At 41.8% G+C, this 20,962-nt stretch overlaps 1 non-coding gene across 1 annotated transcript; it reads left to right on the plus strand.

Annotated features, from left to right (window-relative positions):
- The first annotated feature begins 13,755 nt into the window (after nucleotides 1-13,755).
- Nucleotides 13,756-13,843, plus strand: LOC130120261 (small nucleolar RNA SNORD88). Its single transcript, XR_008810963.1, has one exon. It is a non-coding gene; the product is annotated as a small nucleolar RNA SNORD88 (small nucleolar RNA).
- Nucleotides 13,844-20,962: the final 7,119 nt, after the last annotated feature.

Raw genomic sequence — 20,962 nt, forward strand, 5'->3', positions numbered from 1 at the left:
CAAAACAAGCAGTTTCTCTCCCTCTTGTACTAATTATATTCAAATCATGTAATTTAAGATTTAACTTATAACTGCTGATGATGATTGACACACAATTGAAAAATGTCTAATAAAATTGAAATATGTTTATTTTTAAATACTTTTGTTTCTTAAAGTACATACATATATTATAGAAATTTTATACAATGAAGATTATATAACTTGAAAGTTGTATCAGTCTGAAGTAGGGCTGGGCAATTAACCGAAAATGTATCGAAACTGACATTAAGAACCTCTCACCAACGTAATCTTGCTCATGTCCGTTAATTCAGTTAATAATTCCCCCAGTGTGTGCTGCGTTCATGAACTGTCCCTTTTAAAAAATACTACGTCATGTTCAGTGCCTCTGCCCTGTCCAACTAACGTCAGTGTTGTAGTACTCGAGTCCAGGACTCGGACTCGAGTCCGACTTGAGTCCTGGTTTTCAGGACTCGTGACTCGACTTGAGCACTGATGACTCGGACTTGGACTCAAGCATTGACTGCATTCAGACTCAGAAGTTGGAGATGCGGACTCGGACTTGTTAATTGATAAAGACTGTTTTTTTTGTTTTGTTTTTTGGTAATAGGCCCTAATAATTTGGCATAAGATATTGATAGCTATATTAATACCATAACATTATTTAATTTCGTGCAAGGGCAGGCATGTGTGTTTCCACTACATGTGGATTCACGTGCCATACCCTCATGTTCAGTAAAAGTTAGTGCTAAGATCTTGGAACTCGACTCAGACTCAACCTTGATGACTCGGACTCGACTCGGACTCTTCTTTGGGGACCCGGATTTGGACTCGGACTTGAACACTGGGGACTCGACGCTCGACTCGGACTCGAGGTTCAGTGACTCGACTACAACACTTACTAACGTTAGTCTGAGTTCACTCATAGCAAACTGACGGCATGGATGACAGGAGCGCTAACACTGAGCCAACAAATAGGCCTCAACCTGAGCAGCTTATACCTAAAAAGAAGGCCGTGTCTTGTTAGGACACATTTTGGGTTCAGTGAAGATGACACAGAACAAAAAGAAGTCAAATGTAAACTGCGGAAAAACTATTTCAGCGACCAAAGGTAACACCAAAATTTGTTTAATCGTTTGGAACACAGTCACATTATCCCGAATATGAAGCATGCATGGCGCAAAAAGAGAGAGAAACTGACAAACGCTTCCACAAAGTGCTTCCACAAAGCAGCTGTCGCTAACACAAGCATTAACACAAATGCCACACAATATGAAAAGGATTCAAGAAGACAGAAAGAAATAACTGATGCCATTGCATATTACATCACGAAGGATATGGCTCCCGTAGCTACTGTGGAACATAGTGGGTTTAAACATCTTGTTAAAACCCTCGACAAAAGATAAGCTGTGCCATCACGAAAATATTTTTCCCAAACAGCAGTGCTCAAAACATGTCGTGAGAAGGTAGCTGCTGAACTAAAATCTGCTCAGTACTTTGCAGCCACGTCTGATCCCTAGTCAGGTAGAACGATGGAGCCATACTTACATTACGTCACAGCCTTACGTTGCACTACATTGACGATGAATGGAACCTGCGATTTCAACTGATTTTGATTTCAACTGTTCGAAATATTCAATAAATATCCATAAATGGTTCATCTGTGTGTGTTTCCTTAAATTATTTAAAAATCACAAACAAGATATGTTTCATTAGAAAAAAATACTCCAGCAGTTCAGCATATTTACAGTACAGACCTTGTCAGAGAACTATGAGGGCAATGTAAAAAAAAGTGTATAAAATAATCATTCACTAATCGTAATCAAGTTAAAAGTTTGAAATAATCACGATATTGATTTGGAGTCATATCGCCCAGCTCTGGTCTGAAGGAGCTACTGAGTCACACACAATTTGTGAATGCACAAGAAACCAAGGCAATTGTATCCACAGTTGTCATGCCTGCACTATCCTTATTACTGAGGTAGTCTGTTGGTAAAATTCCTTGTAAAATTGTAAATTTTCTCCGTACTAGGCCTATGACACGTTTCACATGGATGCGGACAGATGCAATTTTTCTTGTTGCCTCAACTTCTAAAGGACCCAGCTGCTTTTTCCCTTTTGAAAAAGCAGGTAACTTATGCATGATATTAATTTTTCCTCTGTAAGATCTTCCCGGCTTATCCTCGATATCCATTTTCTTATTCTTTCCTCTCACAACCTTCGAGTTTCTTCTCCTTGATGCCTGATTGTCTTTGGAAAGCGAAAGTAGGACTTGTTCTGCTCTCTTGTCAGCTTGACTGGACCAACCAAAAACAGCACAGAAATTAACCATTGTAAATATCGAACCACAATAGCTATTCTGTATGAATCAAACCTTGAAACAAATTCTTTCCACTGACTATTTAGAAAATGTTTAGCATCGCACAGTGAGAGCAACACAGTATCCTATGGATTGGAGCCATTGTCCTCCCAACATGGTGGATGTGTTGCAGTCATGTGATGTGTGACGCAATTTGAGAGTAACCCATTGGGGAATCTGCCCATTTAAGAAAAGGCCATCAGCTCTCGTGACATCACGAGGACAGTTTTTTTTCTGTCTTCAGTGGCGGGAAATTCAGCAGCTGAGTTGAGTGAGTAGCTGACTTTCCTATTCACAAATGTTCTTTGTATAAGTCTGCTTACTTGTTCTGCCCAAGCTTAACATGTCCACTCTGTCAGCGTAAAATATGCTGGAAGTGATTATGATACAATATTTTCAAAATATGTAAGTTTAACTATACCAAATTCTCTTCAACAACTAGACTTGCTAGTTAGCTAGTCACAGTTTGTTATTAGCTAATATGCTAACTGAAGCTCAAAATGTCCACCCTATCGTGGTCCATCCTGTCGGTCACTTAGACCCGACAGGTAGTCCATGGGCCAGACGATATTTCGGTACACTCAAGGTGGCAAAACTTACTTATAATTTTTGAAAGGATCCATGTCTGTAGATGATATTTTGGTATGATAACCATTCCTGAGTGGCAGCTGTATCACAGTTATCAGCTCATGAAGTTAACCACCCGCTAAACTAAATTGCATTTTAGACGCTGGTGCATATCCTGGTTTAGCCTCATGGTCAGGACATTTTTCAATGTTCTATAATATTGTCTTTGGTATCATTTTAAAGGGGACTTTCTTAGCTTTCATTCAAGCCCTGTTGTGGATATTTCTCACAAATATAGAGGTCACTTGAGCTCTTCAACCCGTCAATAACACACATCTTTCTGCAATTTTCGCCTAAACTATATACTTTCTTTTAGCCCTGTGGCATCTAGGAATATCAGGGACACAAAACACAAAAACTGGAATACTCACAGGACTGTAAAGATTCAGGAAATGTATAATATACCCATACTATTTCATTGTGTGAGGTGATTGTGAACCTTAAATGAGAACTAGACCAAAGCCAGTTAGGTCACAAACTGGTCTCTATACATTTGTTTAAATACACAATCAAAATACGTGATAAAAAGGAATACCATAGTGAGGTAATGAACTATTTTAATATTTTAAACAACATTGACATTTACATATACTTAGTCAATGATACATGTAATCCCATATCATTAGTGGGTATATGTAATGGTAATGGGTAGGGTAATGGGTATATGTGAATATGGTTACATTATTGTTGTCAAGCTCTGTGTAACCAAGTCCAGAATCAACATCCTGTGCATCAATAGACTACTACCACAGTAATACCATCAGAATCATCACACTGTCATTCATCAAACTGCTCGTTTCTCTCATCATCTGACTCCCCAAGTTCAAAGTCCAGTTCTGGACCATCCTGCTGTTTTTGGTTACTGCAGGTCTGTAACCTGCACATGTCTGTGCATGGAAGTCCATTTGACAGGCACATGCAGCTTGGCATTTTGCATGAATGCACACACTTGCATGTTAGCATTTCCAAGACCACATCTGGTGCAGGTGGGGAGCGCATCCAGTAAATGGCCAGCTTGCCTTCATCGTCTGTCCATCCATACTCAGTAGGGCTTGGCACCACAGGGTTAGCCTGCAGACAGCACTTCCATATTGCTGCCTGATAGTTGGCTCGTTGAACATGCATAAAGAGACAGTCTCTACATGGTGGCAGCTGGCTGGACTCAACCTCTCCCCTTTTGGTGCAGAAGAGCTGGTAACGCAGTTTGTTCACCTCAGCAGTGCTGCTATTAGCAACATACATCCGACAGGTGAACTGCTCAATTTTCTGGAACAGCTCATCACTCACATTCCATGTCTGTCCCAGTTGACTAAAAGTCTCTTGGCAGGAAGTGGGGTTTCTCACTATCTTCAGGGCATTCAGCTTCCCTCGACCAGCGAATGCACTGACAGTGTCGCAGCCTGTGAAGGCATGTAAGCCAATTAGGCTGTCACAGATGCTGTCTCCAAGTGAACTTGCCAGTTTGGTGATGTCGACAAACCGTGTGCGGTTCTGAGTCCCACACTTCTGGTAGATGGGACAGGTGATGTCCTTCTGGAAGCCAAGACAAAGCACCATGACATCAGTGTCCTCAGCTGTGATGATAACTGACTTTGAGCCCGCATTTGCTGCATGCAATGCATGCAGGAGCAGACGGGTGTCAGCTTCTTCATGTGTGGAGTGCAGTTCTGCTGCTTCCTCACACCCATCTTCTGTCAACTTGTAGCAGGTTTCCTCACAGGTCATGTACAACACCTTGCCATGCAGCATAGCTCTGTATCGTGGGAGTTTCCACTCTTCCACCAGAAACTTGATGAGACTGGTCTTGTTGGAGGAACTGCACAGAAATTTTCTCCACTGCTGGACGTGGTGTCCCCCTGCAAGATTCTTGTACTGGAGAGTGATGTCTCCACCCCGGTTCAGTCGTTCAGCATCTTTGATCGAAGTCTAGTGATAGACATCAAAAACAACATCAATCCTCCCACTCTGTGCTCCCTCATGGAGGACCTGGGTCAAGGCTGACTCTGCCACCTGTGCAAAGGTTTTGTTGTTGCCATTCATTTTTTGGACCAGGCTCATCCCATCAATGATGGAAGTAGATGGGATTGGGATGTCTTCTGCAGGAGATACATTCTTTTCAAGCTCTCTGGCAAGTGCAGCCTTGTTTGTTTTTCATAAGGACCCATCAGCATTTGCCAGTGCCCATGGTAGTGGGCCCAATGGGTAGGCAAGGACATCCTTCAGATTCACCTTCCTGCTTTCAGCCACCAGGATCATGTGACTGAAAAGGTTTCTATCTGCCTTCAGAACCACATCCTGTGCTTTCTTTCCATGAGCTTGTTTTGTGCTGACATTGGAGAATGTTTTCAGACTTTGCTTGGTCATCTTGTCGTGGAATTTCACAGGTGGTGGGTCTGCATCTAACCTTGTCTGCTGGAATGCTTGGTAGGCCTCTTCTCCTTTCTCAAGAGCTCTCAAGAGATCTATGGTCACATCAGGTGGAGCCATGTTGCCAGTGGAGAGGCTAACCAAATCAATCTCATCAGGGGACATAGGATTGAGCCAGTTATTCTCCATAAGGTCCATGAGAGACTGGACATCTGCTTCATCTCTCTTGATCCTTGGACTCTGTAGATCTGGATGAGACCATTTGCACCTGCCTTGACCTGTCAGGTCTCTCAGCTGTCTGAGGTACATGCTTCTATACTCAGCTGTGAGATAATATTTGGTCACAGCTCCTGGCTTCAAGCTGAATCCCTTTGTCCCTCCAGCTGTTTGGGTGTCTTTGTTCACCGTTTCTTCTATAGCTTGGTCAACAGGGATTCGGCCAAAGGGATTGGTGGAGCCCAGTTGGACTGAGAAGCCTCCTTCCATGAATTCTGTGTACACATCTGGGTGTGTGATGGGCAGCTCAGACATCTGGGCGTAGTAGTACGGGAGGTAGCGTGCATAATTCATCCTGTCATAAGCAAAGCACCATGGGATCATTGCTCGAATGCTAGCCAAGTGTAGCATCCAGTCTCCCTCTCTGGATGCTCGGATGAGCCCCAACAAGATTTCAACCATGTCCAAATAGGACATCCAGAAGTTCGAGAGGCTGCCGTTTCCACCTCTAAGGAACTCACGGTAGACTTCAAATAGATCCATGATGCGTGTACAAGAGCTGTTCTCGAGGACCTCCTTCAAAGCATGTTGTGAGACTTCTTTCCCAAGGCTGTCAATGGTCTTCAGTGTCTCATTCAGGTGAACCATGTCATTCCTGTGAGTTTCTTCCAACCAGGACAGGAAACCATTCAAGGTCAGTCGCATGAGAGCCTCATACAGGAGCTTGTGTAGTCGCACTGCCCTGTTGTACTTGCAGCCATCCATAACACCAGCAATTAAGCCTTCTGCAATCATGCCAGACTCAATGCAGAGGTCTTTGAGTCCAGCATCTTGGAAACGCTTTCCTATTATTGCCAGCAGTGTGCAGATGGTGTGGAATACCCCAAGCCTAACGATGATATCATGGAACTTGTCATGGTGTTTCCATGTGATCTCGACAGCCTTCGCATACAGGGCTTGGTCAAAGACACAGACAATCTTCCTCAGGCCTAAGCACTGCATGATGCTCAGTGACTGGTTAAGCACCTCGCTGACAGTAGACATTTGTGTCGCTGGAGCATTGATGGTAGGCAGATAGCCTATATTGTCGGGGATGACCGTCATCTCTCCTCGAGTCAGGATGTTGAAGCCTGTCCAGCTGCTGACTGACTGTTCTTCTTGTTGTGACATGCGTGCTAGGACCCAAAGAAGGTTTTTCTCTCTGGCAAGCTTAGTATTGGCTGCAGTATCGGCATCTGACTTTTTGCTTTGTGGTGGCCCTACCCGTTGTCCAGCATTGTAAGTTGGTAACATTGGTGGGGGTCCATCAATGCTTCTCTTCTTTGTTTTGGGAACAGTGGGCATGGGTTGGACAGGAAGTGGGTTGACTGGCTTTGCTTGCACAGCAATCCCATTGACTCTGTGAGATGTTCCCTCACCACTGACAGTTTCTTCAATACGGTCGATATTGTCCCAGGCTAAAGTTGTGAATATGCCAGGATGGATGTTAGCTGGAAGGGCAATGCCACTCCCTGATGATGAGAGTTTCTGGAGACACAGGGCAGTGTTGATCTCTTCCATCTGTGAATAGGACACACTGTGACCAAGTCGGTTGAGGATGTTTATCAACTCTACATTTCCTGTCAACGATTTGACACTGAATGGCAGAACAATGTGCTTGGAAGGCTTGGTATTTCCACATGTCACTGCATATACTATGTCATGGCCAAATGACTGCAGAAGGCACTGCACTCTCTGGGATGCATGATCAGGATCATTTGAGCCTGTGAGTAGAGAGTACAGGAAGATAATGAGCGACTCTGGAATGGTAGGACATTCTGCTTCTGGTTTGACTTCAGGCGGCCAGGTTTGAGGAACATCTTGACTTTTAATGTCTGCTCTCAATTTGATGGCTGCTTTGGCTATAACATCTTGTGCACTGACACTTTTCAGGGTCTGCAGCTCCCTTTTGAGAGACTGATTTTCTTTGGCAAGTTCCCTCATGGACAAGTTATCGGGATAGAGGAGGAATTTTCCTTTCTCATCAGGGAATATCTGCAAGGCTCCAGCAAACTCACTCTCCAGGTTTCGCCTTATGTGCTTCTTGGTTGATTCCTTGACTTGGGCAATGCCTTGGGAGTTCATTGAAGCTACCAGTCTAGAAGAGAGATCAGTCATTGTCATCACTTGAGGATTGCCAAAAAGCTCCATCCTGATGAAGAGGAACAGCTCATTGTATGCCTTATTCACAGCAGCTTCATTTGGGCTGCAGCATAATCATCTTCATTGCTGGCAACCTCTCCTTTGGAAACCTCTTCTTTGGTGTAAAGTCTATAGCATGACCTGTGGTAGTGCCCTTCAGCTGCTACAAGGTCTCTACTCACAATGGCAAGGATTCTGCTGTCCCTTTTCTTTGTGGCTGCACTCCTGATCTTTGCATCAGCTCGCAGTTCTCGACACTGCACCAGTACTTCTCTCGTATTCTGTCTCTTGGAATATTTGCTGTTTTTCTGACAAAATATGCACTCTGCATCATAAGTCCTAGATGTACTTGGAGCATGTCGAGCTACTCTCTTAGATTGTTTCTCTTCAGCAGAGACACAACTTTTCTTTTCTTTTGCAAGGAGGCCATCAAGAATTTGCTTCATAGTGAAGATACTGCGACACTTTCTGTGGTAGTAGATTGCTGGAATCTGTCCCTCAGGAATGTCTTTTGCCAGTTTCAAAACTGGTGCATGATTTCGTATCTGAGCTGCCCTGAGCAGAGTTCTCCATGAGTCGACACTTTGTAGTGAAACCAGCTTATCTGTATCATCAGAACAGTGGATAATGCACTCCACCCGTGGGCGCTTTGGTATTGGGTAAAAACTTGCTTGTTCACCAGTGGCCATATTCAGTCAGTTTTCACCTGCCACATACAAACAAATACATGTAACTTAGGTGTATGAACACTACTAAAACAAAGTTTACTTTGCTTCACCAGCGTCATATTATCATTATTTATCTTACATAGCCACAAACAGATACATTACCTAGTTGCTATGCAACAGCTGTATTTTGTCCACATGAGGCCGCTAAAATCAACACAAGATGAAAGTTCCTCGTAGCCACTTTAACTAATCATATTAACATATACATTAAAAGAACATGCTAACATTATGGGAAATTAGCTTACAATCTTCTCCAGAGTGAGACAAGAAGATAGATACCAGTTTCCTCTATATGTGTTTAGTAGAAAGCTATCTGGCTGCACGTTAGCCTAGCTTAGCACAATGAATGGAAGTACACAGTACTGGTTATCCTTGGTTGTTGGCCAACTAAGAACTGTCCCAGAGTTTAAGCTAGGCTAATCAGTACCAGGGGTGTTGAAATGCTATATTTGTAAAAATCTGGGCAAATACACAATCGTGAGAGGCACAGAAACAGGTTTCCTGAAAGAAAAATGAAATAGCTGCTCACTTGGAAAGGTTATCATGTATTATTTTACTTCTGTTAGTGTACCAAATAAAATGGCACCAGTGAAGTTGTGTCACCTTGGGTGATATCGATATCTGGTCTGACCCATGGACTAACTGGCTTTGGTCTAGTTAGTTTCTTAGTAATAATGCCCTTCTAATTTAAGGTTCACAATCACCTCACACAATGAAATAGTATGGGTATATTATACATTTCCTGAATCTTTACAGTCCTGTGAGTATTCCAGTTTTTGTGTTTTGTGTCCCTGATATTCCTAGATGCCACAGGGCTAAAAGAAAGTATATAGTTTAGGCGAACATGGCAGAAAGATGTGTGTTATTGACAGGTTGAAGAGCTCAAGTGACCTCTATATTTGTGAGAAATATCCACAACAGGGCTTGAATGAAAGCTAAGAAAGTCCCCTTTAAAATGATACCAAAGACAATATTATAGAACATTGAAAAATGTCCTGACCATGAGGCTAAACCAGGATATGCACCAGCGTCTAAAATGCAATTTACTTTAGGGGGTGGTTAACTTCATGAGCTGATAACTGTGATACAGCTGCCACTCAGGAATGGTTATCATACCAAAATATCATCTACAGACATGGATCCTTTCAAAAATTATAAGTAAGTTTTGCCACCTTGAGTGTACCGAAATAGGAAATTTTGGGCTCTGGCCCATGGACTAAGGGTGTCCATGCACATGACAGGGTGGACATAATGCTCATTTGTAATTTGAAGGTGTGTTATTTTATCATCATCATAGACTCAACCACACATACGGTCATATTAGTCTATAATATTGCTTATTCCTTGTTGGGTCACATTGTATATAAAGTATAGCGTCATCATTACACATTAATAAAGCCTTAATAAACATGAAATAACTCTTCTTCCCTGTCTCTAATTCATGTTATTAAGCATATGTCATCATACAGTGTTATTAATTAGTTATTTAATGTTTATTAATACGTAATGATGCTACTCTTAATATACAATTTGACCTCTTGTGAATTCATGTCTGAGCATTTGAATATTAATGCTGAAGTCATGTCATTGTAGTTAATATTGCAATTTATAAAAATGTAATATTAGAATGTATAGAAACATTGCTATAGAAAATATTTTGTAATTTATAAAAATACATTTGCTTGTAGTCTTGAAATCATTGCCTTTCTCGCAGGACATGCCTCTGAGTGAGGCAGAAATTGCACGGCGATATAGAGAATGCCGGAATGCAAACCCTGAACGAAGAGAAGCATACCTTGTGTGTGTGTGTGTGGGCGTGGGCGTGGGCCCTGTGATGGCCTGGCGGCTTGTCTAGGGTGTCTCCCCGCCTGCCGCCCAATAACTGCTGGGATAGGCTCCGGCATCCCCGCAATGCTGAGAGCAGGATAAGCGGTTCAGATAATGGATGGATGGATGGATAGACATTTCACATTATTAGTTATACTTATCTCTGATAGATGCTCAAATCAGAATGATGAATTTGAATTATGATTTACTGTACATAGTTTATTTGACAGAACTATCAAACATGAAGAGGACATCCCTAATGCACAGATCCTTTATGAAAAACTGAAATGTACCAACTCTTCAGTGGAATTATTCCACATAAGTGAAGATGATGTCGAATCAAAACCAGAGGTAAGAAAACCTAAATGTATTCAATTCAATTCAATTTATTGTCATTAAAAACAATGTGCAGGCACATGTTAAAAATTATATGAGGGCTGCGGCTTCGTCAAACAGTGCAAGACAGACACAGACAAACACAGCGAACACAGTATGAGATAAGTATAAGATAAATGTAAATGCTGAAAGTAAATTCAGAGTAAATGATCCGCCTTTAAACTTAATCAGTTAGATCTGTTGAAAGAGAAAACAGTGACCTACCTTCCTATCTTGTATTTACCCAGTTAGATAAACTGAAACAGAACCTCCCTGCAGTACAGTGTAAACTTATCCAGGTAAGTCTGCAGAAAAAGAATAAAATAAAAAGTGAATTACCTACATGTACAGTGCTAATCCAAGTAGAACTACTGAATCATAATATAATATAAATACCTACCTATGTACTTACCTAGTTCTGTCTGCTGGAATAAAAATAAAGTAAATTACATACCTACCAATATACTTACCCAGTTAGATCAGCTGAAATATAATAAAATGGAATGTGAATTAATATCTAAATTGTTATACATCTGTATATACATCTGTAAAGACAAGAGTTGTGCCAATGCATACGGTACCACAATGATGTTGGATGTAAAGTCTCCTAATCCCACAATCCCCCACCACTATACAGCCACTCTTATTGTTAAAATGAATATATTGTGATGTCATTGAATTCTCAACATCGTATCATCTTTCTTTTCATCGCACATCAGATACCTGCCATCGCGCCAATAAAAGGAACAACGAGGGTGCATCAGGTGCTGAGTGTGTCACCAGGCAAGCTCAAATACTGGGATATCACATGTCTCTGCAAGAGAGAGGCAGGTATGTTGGACTGTCCCCGTTACCAGTTAATGGAGGCAGCTATAAGTGAAGATGATAACCATGCCCCTGCATCTGACGGCACAACTGAAACCAGATGGCGTCAACAAGTCATTGAGGGGAAACGCTTTGGGGAATGGTGTGTGATGAATTATCCTGACATTATCATTGAAGTGGAAGAGCACAAATAATGGTTAAGTGCATGCACCGGAACGGGATAAACAAATAGTTCTGGCCTAGTCCCAGAGAAGACGTTACCTGGTATGCAGATCGACGGATTCTGTCTTACTCCAGAGCCACGAGTCCTCAATAAACGTACAGGTAGACAGGGCTTCATGGAAGTATGGAGAAGAGCAGTTGAGATGAGCCGGAGGGCAGGAATTCAGTTGGTGCTCAGCAAGGTGCTTTTTTTTTTTGTACCTGCATTACAAATTGACTGATTGTTGTGTTATGCCACCCCACTAAAGGTTAATTTATACTTCTACGTCAACTTCACATTAGCAACACGGAAGAAAGTGCATGTCACACGTAGGCCATTTATACTGTCTGTGTTGTCTGCACAGTGAGGGGCCTCCACTGCCATATCATGCCCAATCTTATTCTACATAATTTGGCTGTCTGTAATCAGGAGATGAGGAGTTGTGCAGATGGCTGTAACGCTTCAGCTAATCATTCTTTGACATGATTCATTGTTCATATTTATTCTGAGAAGCGTTTTCTCTCTGGTGTTTACATGACCGTTAAGGTTATGACTGTTTTTAAGATGTACTTCAAGAATGTGTTTATGTGAATCATCGCATTTTTTTATACCTACAAATGAATTAAATTCTAAAATGAATAAGCAAGGGGGAAATAATTTATTTCAAATAGATTGAGAGTGTACCCATTATAAAAGTTGAATAAATGTTTTCTATTTATATTTTGTCATGCTTTGTGTGTTCTGCTTTGTGTCCACCCCATCATATGCTCATCCACCCTGTAATGCACTGGTCCACCCTGTCATCTTTATTTTTAAGTAATAATTAAATCATACTGTGAAATATCTGTATAAGCTAGTGTGTTCCATAGCTAAGTTGGGGGCAATCATATGCAAATAAAAAACTGCCTCCAAATATCACAGCTGTCTCTAAATTAAAATGTGTGAATTTTATGTTTCTTTAAAAGCCTATGGTTTACAGAAAATATTTATAATTTGAAAGCAAATAAATAACCCTGTTATTAAAGGGATGTCATACCTTTCAGAAAATTTAATTTTCATCTTAATATTGCAATGAAAGCATTTAACATTGTCTGTGACAGGGCGGACATATCGTATGGTTTATTCTCTGAATATTGGCTCATAATTATCTGAAAATATGTGTGGCAGCTCAGTTAATAGATATTTCTACAAATTGAGTGTCTACTATTTATGATAAGACATAAAGGGAATGGGAAATTAAGATCAAAATGTGAGTCTTGTGAGGGTTGTAAGGCACTCTACAGTGTTATTGACCCACCCCGCCAATTGAATGACTGTTCCTAACAGTAGGAAATGACTGACACCAAAATTAACATTTTAACAACTATAATACTATTTTTAAACAATTTAAACCAGAGACATGTTTGAACTTGTATAGCAAAATTGAAAAAGTGAAAATATTACCTGAAAAACAAGATGGAAAACACATATTGGTAATCTAACAAACGTAACAAGGCCTATACAACGTGAAATGTGAAAGAAGAAAAAAAAACTGAAAATAACAGTTGAAACAGTCCCAAACAACGACCGGAACTAAAACTACGAGAATGTGGGCCACAGCGGTGATGGCGGTCAAAACCGTAGCGGTCATTTTGACCACCACTATTTTTAAACTCTATATTCTGTTAAAATACCTAATTGAGATATTAATGCATTACATATGTTATTAGTATGTCTGTTAAGAAAATGGACACCGACAACAACGACTTTTATTACTATTTTTCAAACAATTTAAAATGGCCACTGTCCAATGCCTGCAACGCATCGGTGGTAGTCATGGTGCGTCTGTAACCAGACATGTTGGGCTCTGAGTTTCTGCTGACAGTTTCTGAGGAGATGACAAGGAGTCGTGTGCTGATGTCCACATGGCGATGCACTAACGCAGGCTTTCTCTACCCCTCTGCAGGTAGTGGACCAAGAGAAGCCGCTTCTACACACCAATCTGATAAGGTTAGTTTTAAATATGCCCGATGTCTGTCGTAGCCTTGTAAAGCCAACAGTCTTGCCTGTTGTGTTTCTCATGATGTACTGCACTGGGCTCAGAATCACTGTTGACGTTTGTGCAACTTTGCCCTTGACAAGGCAGAGTCTGATGAGACGAAGCTAAAAATGAGCTTCGACATGTTGATGGACTTGATCTGGTTCCCTTCCTTATAATGTTATTTCTTTACAGATGAACCAGGACACCGTGTGAACCACGTAGTTAATTGCTGCGAGGAGTCTCGCACTGGACAAGAAGATTTTGCTTCCTGAACACTTTTGGGATTATTTTATGGACTTTGGGCTGCTGATCACGAAAAGCATCTTAAAATTTTCCCATCGTACCGTTAATCTTATTTTTGTGATTTCCCGTCATATTTTAAGTCTACTAGTATATTGCCCAAAAAGCAAGCTGTTTTGGTCAGTCCAAGCATGCCTGGGCATGCACTGTGTAGGCGCTAGGCAAGTGTTGTCTGCGGCTTGCCTGGGCATGCTTAGTCAGGTTAGAGGCTGGCAGACAAGCTATAAAAGCTGCTCACATTTACACATGCTGTTTAGACGTGTGTTGATGAACATGTTCTTCAGGCAATAGCATAGTGAGTGTACTTAACAACAGGATTTACTGTCTTTAGGGAGATTACCGCAGAAATGTCTCGGTGTTGGAACAGCTGCGACACATTCTGTTACATCTGTGGCGAGTATACACTTAAGGCTCAAAGACGCACCATGACTGCACTCATTAAGAAAGCCTATGAGCTCTACTTCGGATGTAAAATTGCTGACCAAGAGAAACCTTGGGCTCCTCACTTTTGTTGTGCAACATGTGCAGTCAACCTGAGAGCTTGGCTCAGAGGTACGCGGAAGTCAATGCCATTTGCAGTCCCAATGATATGGCGAGAACAGAAGGATCACGTGACGGACTGTTACTTCTGTCTGACCAATGTATCTGGCTTCTCTACTAAAAACAAGAAATCTATTGACTACCCCGATCTGCCTTCAGCCATGAGACCAGTGCCACGTGATGACAGTTTGCCAGTACCGAAGCCACCAGAGAGATGGAGCCTAGATGAGGCAGATGAAGATGCCACAACACATGAACCAGATGTGGAAAATGACACTGATCCAGATGTTGAACGCTTTATGCCTGGTTATCCTCATCTGATAACACAGCCAGAATTAAATGACCTGGTCAGGGACTTAGATTTGTCAAAAGCTAAAGCAGAACTACTTTGTTCAAGTTTGCAAGGATGGGGTTTGCTGTCACCAGATGCAAAAATGTCTGTCTTTCGGTACCGTCGAAAACGTTTGAAAAACTTCTAATTGGTTACTTAGATGAGTGATGAAACATTTATGTCAGACGTTGCATCCAGATGAACTGATTCAACTTTATTTAAAACTTCTAGCTAGTTATTGACTGACAGTCAGTCAGTAACTTGGAATTTTCAGCCTTGTCTTGTATTTAACTTGTAAATAACTTTTTTTTTAACTTTATACTGATGTTTTCTATTTGTGTTGAATTTCAATAAAACTGAAACTATCAAAGCTGTGCAGTTGCCCCGTGGAATTACACAGGTTAATGAGTTAAACCTAGAAATTTCAGTTGCCCAGAACTGAACTTTTACACTGCGTGCACAATTATTAGGCAAGTTGTATTTTTGACGATTAATTTTATTTTTTAACAACTACAGCGCTCTTGCTCAATCCAAAATGTTAATAAAGCTCAAACCTGAATATTTAAGAAAGTGAAAGTCAGGTTTTGTCTTTCTTAAGAGAATATCTCAGTGTGCACAATTATTTGGCAAATATTGGTGCGCAGAATTATTAGGCAACTAAATGAAAAACGAATATTTTCCCATCTCACTTCTTTATTTTCATCTGTTAAAGTGAAAATAATGAACAAACAACTGAAAATTTACAAATAAAAATTTCCACACAAAAAAATCAGTGACCAATATAGCCACCCTTCTTTTCAATAACCGTCACAAGCCTTCCATCCATGGAGTCTGTCAATTTCTTTATCTGTTGACAATCAACTTTTTGTGCAGCAGCAACCACAGCCTCCCAGCCACAGTTCAGAGAGGTGTACTGTTTTCCTTCATGGTAAATCTCCCGTTTAAGAAGAGCCCACAAGTTCTCAATAGGGTTTAAGTCAGGTGAGGAAGGGGGCCATGTCATTTTCCTGTCACCTTTAAGGCCTTTACTGGCAAGCCATGCAGTGGAGTACTTTGATGCATGTGATGGAGCATTGTCCTGCATACAAATCATGGTCTTCTTGAAAGATGCAGGCTTTTTTTCTGTACCACGGCTTGAAGAAAGTGTCCTCTAAAAACTGGCAGTAGTTCTGGGAGTTGATTTTAAGTCCATCTTCAACCAGAAAAGGTTCAACTAGCTCATCTTTAATGATATAACAGAACCCCACCTCCACCTTGCTGGCGTCTGAATCGAAGTGGAGCTTTGTGCTCATTACTGATCCAGCCACGGGCCCATCCATCTGGTCCGTCAAGAGTCACTCTCATTTCATCAGTCCATAAAACCTTTGAAAAATCTGTCTTCAGATATTTCTTGGCCCAGTCTTAACGTTTCAACTTATGTGTCTTGTTCAATGGTGGTCAGATTTCAGCCTTCCTTACCGTGGCCATGTCTCTGAGCACTGAACACCTTGTACTTCTGGGTACTCCAGGTAGGTTACAGTTCTGGAATATGCCAGCACTGGAGGACAATGGGTTCCTAGTAGCTTCACGCTTGATTTTTCATAAATCTTTGGCAGTTAATTTGCGTCTTTTTTTCTCAACACCTTTCTTTCGACCCTGTTGACTTTTTGCAACAAAACGTTTGATAGTTCTGTGATCACAACCCAATAGCTTTGCAATTTCAAGCGTGCTGCATCCCTCTGAAAGACTTTTTACAATTTTTTACTTTTCAGAGTCAGTCAAATCTCTTTTTCGGCCCATTTTGTCTGAGGAAAAGAATCTGCCTAATAATTATGCACACCTTGATGTAGGGTGTTGATCTCCTTAGGCCACACCCTCCCTCATTACACAAATGCACATCACCTGCTATGCTCAAATCCAATAAGCACTCAAGTTTGTACAGCTTGGAGCTGGAAAATATGCATAAAAATATGCCTAATAATTGTGCACACAGTGTATACCACAGTACGTTTCTATGGTAAAAAAAAAAATGTGCTATAGGTCCCTGTGCATCATCCTGGAAGCCTGTGGTGATGGACCAAATGATGGATGCTTGACAGTCAAAATACACTTTCAAGTCGGAACAACTGCTGGGATAGGCTCCAGCATCCCCGTGACCCTGAGAACAGGATAAGCAGTTTGGATAATGGATGGATGGACTGGTATCGTACTGGCGGCAGGGTGGTGCAGTGGTTAGCGTGGTTGCCTCACAGTAATAAGGTCCTGGGTAGTCCAACCTTGGGGGTCGTCCTCTGTGTGGCGTTTGCATGTTCTCCGCATGTCTGCGTGGGTTTCCTCCGGTTTCCCCCCACAGTCCAAAGATGTGAATTGGCCGTACTAAATTATCCCTAGGTGTGTGTGTGTGTGGGGGGGGGCCCTGTGATGGACTGACAGCCTGTCCAGAGTGTCTCCCCTCCTGCCGCCCAATGATTGCTGGGATGGGCTCCAGCATCCCCACGACCCTGACGGCAGGATAAGCGGTTTGGATAATGGATGGATGGATGGTATCGTACTGGGTGAAATTAATTTGTGGAACTACGATTACCGTGTTGGAAATTACACATTACTTGGTAGTTCATGATGACGCTGGTTAAGAATTGTCACATTAAATGAAATAATCTAGGGACCATGTCCCGATAGGTGTATGAAAACCCCAGACGCATGGCCCCAATCATCTGTACAGAATCCCACCGGTTGACTTGATGCACATGTAGTGGTGCAGCCTGCTTCTGGTGCTGCGCCACTGAGATACTGAATCTCAGGCTCTTCCAACGGAGCACTTCCAGAGCATCTCAGCTGAATGTGCAACTAATCCAGTTGTGATTTCGCTGCAGTTACATGAATAACTGACCTGCACCTTCTCATAGGATACTGAAAATGAACAGACTTGAGCATCACTCGTCATTTCTTTTTAAGCAATCATGGAAATTAAGCGGGGTATCGCCGCAATGCTTCATTTAACAAATACATAATGGACAATGACTCACAGCTTTGTTTCCATAGCTTTATTATAATTCTAATAATTTATTCTCTTTAAAACATTTGAAATTCATGTTTATGAATGTGCGTATATGTGTATCACATATACATAAATATTCTTTAAGTTACCTTTCATCTTCACACTTTATCTTTTAAAGATCTCAAAGGAAATGAGATGCTTTCTATACAGTCAGACCCTCGCTCCTTGCTTGGTTTTCTCTCGACAGCTGGGATTTCCCATCCCATCACATTTACTAAGATTCGGGGAGAGGGAGGTTTGAAAGAAAACCTGGGGAAATAAGTTGGACCGCGTTGCCGTGGTGACGGGCAGCATCCTCACAGCAGCAGGGCGGGGGTTGGTTGTTCCGTACTCAGCTGTTGGTACGTGTGATGATGACCTGGCCCCTTTCACAATAGCAAACAATATATTTGTCCTGCATCTGGCATGTAGACAGACAGACAGGACAGACAGACAGACAGACAGACAGACAGACAGACAGACAGACAGACAGACAGATAGACAGATAGATAGATAGATAGATAGATAGATAGACAGACAGACAGACAGACAGACAGACAGACAGACAGACAGACAGACAGACAGACAGACAGACAGACAGACAGACAGACAGATAGATAGATAGATAGATAGATAGATAGATAGATAGATAGATAGATAGATAGATAGATAGATAGATAGATAGATTAGGTGTACATGGGACGATGTCCGTCCCCAGACCAAGTTTTAGTGGTAGAAAATCAAAGCTAGATCTAACTCTGCTAGTCCTTGCTAAACATAACTCTTGGCAGAAGATTGGTTTGATGATTGTGAAGATGTAAAGCCACAGCTTTTGGTGTTAAGAGAATGGGGCCACATAATGACCCGGTAGTAACCAATGAGCTGCGAATATAAGGGCGCGTGTCAGCCGGAGCAGAGGCGTGGGAGGATGGAGATGATGCGCGGACAGCGGGCGTGTTGGTGTTGTCCTTACAGGGGAACGAGACGGACGTCGAGAATGGGTCAAACTGTATAGAAGGCAGAGCAGTTAAAATAAATACACTGTACCCTTTTTCATGATAAACATTATTTGGAAGACAGAGATTCTTTAGAACTTTTGAGACTTTTTTTTAATATCTTAAACCATAATTAGGATGACCATTATTTTCATCGTCCTTATTGCTATATCCCCTCACACTGGAACATGATCTCTCAATGGCCACCTGCATAACAAAATGACAGACAAATCCCCCTGTATGGCCTTGGCTTGTTTAAGTTCATAGCTTGGTATGTACAGTTTATGCAAGATGATCTATGAAGCCCATGTTCACCAGAGGTCAGGGCAGACTTAGAAAGATAGCAGCGCATATGGGGCAGCACAACCTACACGTCTGCCCGGACCGCGCACGCACGCACGCGCACACACATCTGATATGTCTCAGGAATCACAAGGTAGCGCACGAGGTGAGGCGTTGTTCAAGGTAGACAGGTAATGAGAAAGAGCCCTTATCTTTGATCTCAGCAACATTGTTTGAAAGCGGGACTGAGGCTGTTATGACGTCACGGAAGAAGAACACGGAAGCAGAACATAGTTTAAGAAAGTGGTGGAAAACATCAGAGGGGAGGGAATGAATGATACCAAGTCAGGACGCAGAACAGCCGTGAACATTCTGTGTGTGTGTGTGTGTGTGTGTGTGTGTGTGTGTGTGTGTGCGTGCGTGTGTGTGCGTGCGTGCATGGGGTGTGTGTGTGTGTGGAGGCTGTTAATCAGAAGAAAATGATCATTTAAAAGAATTAACGGCAACAAGAAATAAAAGCGATGAGCACAGATATGCATATTTTTGCTACATTGTCATCTGCATAATATCAATATAATATCAATACTTAGGGAAAGCAGGGCGGCTAGGTGAACAGCGAGGTCGCTCCTCCACACCAGAAGGCCTGGAACTGACCTTTGTGTCCAGTCCTGTCAGAGTACCCTTGAGCAAGGTACTACCAGGAACACCACGCAAGCTGGCTGACCCGACAACCCATCCAGAGGAAGAAAAAGCATTTTCTCTCAGGTGGATTGACAAGGTATATTAAATAATTGATGAATAATAATATAAATAATATGTATGTATAAATTATATATATATACACACTGAACACACACACACACACACACACATATAAATATATATGATTGCTTGTGGCATGAAACAGGCTTGTGCCATCTCATAAATAATTTACATGACTTACTGGATTTTATATATCTAATTATATTTATATATATATATATAAATAATATAATAACAGTACATAACAATATAAAAAGTTCCAACTAACTTCACCAGTAAACAGTGAGGACCCGTCGTTCGTTTGATGGTTTTTGTCTGTAACAAAACTCCCTTGGTCTCCAGGTGTGTTATGTGTGTGTGTGTGTGTGTAATGTGTGTGTGTGTGTGTAATGTGTGTGTGTTATGTGTGTGTGTGTAATGTGTGTGTGTGTGGGGGGCCGTGTGGAAAGAGACACAACGTGGCTCAGAAACACGCGTCACACCGACTCACACTGCTCTACGTTTGTCTGGGATATACACAGTAGCCTGCCCCAAGTCATATGCTTAATTCAAAAAAAGTGATCCTCACAGACACCCTAGCTAGCTAGCATTGTGTATCCTCACTAAACTGTAGGCTACAGTCACCAAACACTTGAGCTGCACAAGAGCGCCACCTAGCCCACTGAAGACAGCGACAGGGAAACTCTTGGGAAGCAATAATAACAGTAAGGACGATGATAGTAATGATGAATAGTAACAATAAATCTCTTCATATCAATATCAGTGTTCCAGACCCATTTAAAGTTTAAAAATTGTTGTAAGAACAATCATAGTATTAAAACTGATACAACTCTGTGGTCCTGCATCCCGGAGGCTGCAGCATCCCCTCCTCCTGCGTAGAGACGCCGCCTGTGGAAGGAGCAGGGGGGATTGGGTGGGGAAGAACAAGAATTGGCAGTTTGTCTCTCGCCCTCCCCCTCTCCTTTGTTGGTCTCTCTCTCTCTCGCTCTCTCTCCCCCCTCAGAACAGAGCG

Source organism: Lampris incognitus, chromosome 10, assembly GCF_029633865.1.
Source record: "Lampris incognitus isolate fLamInc1 chromosome 10, fLamInc1.hap2, whole genome shotgun sequence".
Classification (NCBI taxonomy): Eukaryota; Metazoa; Chordata; class Actinopteri; order Lampriformes; family Lampridae; genus Lampris; species Lampris incognitus.